The sequence below is a fragment of the Neomonachus schauinslandi genome, chromosome 2 (assembly GCF_002201575.2).
Source record: "Neomonachus schauinslandi chromosome 2, ASM220157v2, whole genome shotgun sequence".
In the NCBI taxonomy this organism is placed as follows: Eukaryota; Metazoa; Chordata; class Mammalia; order Carnivora; family Phocidae; genus Neomonachus; species Neomonachus schauinslandi.
Window position 1 is genome coordinate 82,101,916 of NC_058404.1, and position 2,851 is coordinate 82,104,766.

Genomic DNA, 2,851 nt, shown 5'->3' on the forward strand with positions numbered 1-2,851 from the left:
GGGGCCAGATAATTTCTTTGACTCCTGTATACTGTAAGATGTTTAGCAGCATCCCTGGCCTCTTCCCACTAGATGCCAGTAGCACTCTCCCAGTTGAGATAACATAAACTGTCTCCAGACATTGCCAAAGATACCCTGGTGGGGGCAAAATCATCCCCGAGTGAGAACCAGTATTTCAGAAGGTGGTTCCACAGTGTAATCCAAGGAGCTCTGAGGAACATTTGGTCCTGAGAACAAAACTACTGGCAGACCTCAGACATATAGGTTTCGTTCCAGACCACCACAATAAAGTGAATATTACAAAAAAGTGAGTTAAATGAATTTTTTGGTTTCCCAGTGCGTATAGTGTATAAATTTACACTATACTGTAGTCTATTAAAGGTGTAATAGCATTACATCTAAAAAGAAAAAGAAGCTACATACCTTAATTTAAAAATATTTTATTGTTAAAAACTATTAACTGTCATCTAAGCTTTCAGTGAGTCATAATCTTCTTGCTGGTGGAAGGTCTTGTCTCGATGCTGACGGCTGCTGACTGATCAGGATGGAGGCTGCTAAAAGTCAAGGTGGTTGTGACGATTTCTTAAAACAAGACAACAGTGAAATTTGCTGCACTGATTGGCTCTTCCCTTCCATGGGTGATTTCACTGGAGCATGTGATACAGTTGGATAGCGTTTTACCTACAGTAGAATTTCCTTCAATCTTCTCAAACCCTGTCGCTGCTATATCAACTAAGTTTATGGAATATTCTAAATCCTTTGTTGTCATCTCAACAATCTTCACATCATCTTCACCAGAAGTAGAGTCCATCTCAAGAAGTCCCCTTCTTTGCTCATCTATTAGAAGTAACTTCTCATTTGTTCAAGTTTTATCATGAGATCACAACAAATCAGTCCCAGCTTCAAGCTCTACTTCTTATTCTAGTTTTCTTGCTATTCCCACCATATCTGTGATTACTTCCTCTTCTGAAGTCTGGAACTCCTCAAAATCATGCATGAGGTTGGAATCAAATTCTTCCAAAATCCTTTTAAAATTGATATTTTGATCTCTTCCCATTAATCACAAATGTTCTTAATGGCATCTAGAATGGTGAATCCTTTCCAGAAGGGTTTTAATTTACTTTGCCCAGATCCATCAGAAAAATCACTATGTATGGCAGGTATAGCCTTATGAAATGTATTTCTTAAATGATAAGACTTGAAAGTCAGAATGTCTCCTTGATCCATGAGCTGCAGAATGGACGCTGTGTCAGCAGGCATGAAAATAATTTTCATCTTGTCCATGTCCATCAGGGCTCTTGAGGGACCAGATGCATTGTCAATGAGCAGTCATATTTTGAAAGGAATTCTTTTTCTGAGCAGTAGGTCTCAACAGCTTATAATATTCAGTAAATCATGTTATAAACAGATGCACTGTCATCCAGGCTTTGTTGTTCCATTGATAGAACACAGGCAGAGTAGAGTTAGCATAATTTTTAAGGGCCCTAGGGTTTTCAGAATGGTAGGTGAGCACTGGCTTCACCGAAAAGTCACCAGCTACATTAGCCCCTAACAAGAAAATCAGACTGTCTTTGAACTTTGAAGCTTTAAAGCCAGGCATTGACTTCTCCTTTCTAGCTGGAAAGTCCTAGATGGCATCTCCTTCCAATATAAGGCTGTTTTGTCTACATTGAAAATCTGTTGTTTAGTGTAGCCACCTTCATGAATTATCTTAGCTGGACCTTCTGGAGAACTTGCTGTAGCTTCTACATCTGCACTTGCTGATTCACCTTGCACTTTGATGTTTTGGAAATGGCTTCTTTCCTTAAACCTCATGAACCAACCTCTGCTAGCTTTAGGCTTTTCTTCTGCAGCTTTCTCACCTCTCTCAGCCCTCAAAGAATTGAGGAGTGTTAGGGCCTTGCTCTGGATTAGGTTTTGGCTTAAGAGAATGTTGTGACTGGTTTGATCTTCTATCCAGGCCACTCAAACTTTCTCCATATCAGCAATAAGGCTGTTTCACTTTCCTAGCATTCACATTCCCTAAGGTAGCACTTTTTATTTCCTTCAAGAACTTTTCCTTTGCACTCTCAATTTAGCTGTTTGACACAATAGGCCTAACTTTTGGGCCATCATGACTTTTGATGTGCCTTCCTCACTAAGTTTAATCATTTCTAGTTTTTGATCTGAAGTGAGGGATGTGCAACTAGTCCTCTTACTTGAACACTTAGAGACTATCATAAGGTTATTAATTGGCCTAACTTCAAGATTGTCATGTCTCAGGGAATAGGAAGGCCTGAGGAGAGGGAGAAAGATGGAGGAACAGCTGTTCACAGGAGCAGTCAGAACACACACACATTTACTGATTAAGTTCACTGCCTTATATGAGTGTGGGTCATGGCATCCCAAAATAATTACAACAGCAACAATAAAGATCATTGATCACAGATGACACTAAAAAGTATAATAATAATGAAAATGTTTGAAATATTTTGAGAATTACTGAAATGTGACACAGAGACATGAAATAAGCAGATGGCACTGGAAAGAATGGCACTGATAGGCTCGTTTAACACAAGGTTGCCACAAACCTTCAATTTGTAAAATATGCAATGTAAGCAAAGCACAATAAAATGAGATATGCCTGTAGCTTAAAAAGACTCAGAATCTGTGTTTAAGGACATAAAATAATTATCTAAAAAGTGAAATATCTAATTATGTATCCAGATTTCCAAAATAGTCCTTGGTTTGCTTATAATAAACAGGAAAACAGAATCTTTGGTGGATCTCTCACCTGTTTTGTTTCACATGCTTTGTGGATGCAAGGACTGCACCTTCAAACTAGTGTCCTTGTCTCCATCATCCCCCATCC

The 2,851-nt window shown here is 38.8% G+C and overlaps 1 pseudogene; it reads right to left on the bottom strand.

Annotated features, from left to right (window-relative positions):
• Positions 1 to 456: 456 nt before the first annotated feature.
• LOC110571248 lies at positions 457 to 2,220 on the bottom strand (annotated as a pseudogene).
• Between the last annotated feature and the right edge of the window lie 631 nt (positions 2,221 to 2,851).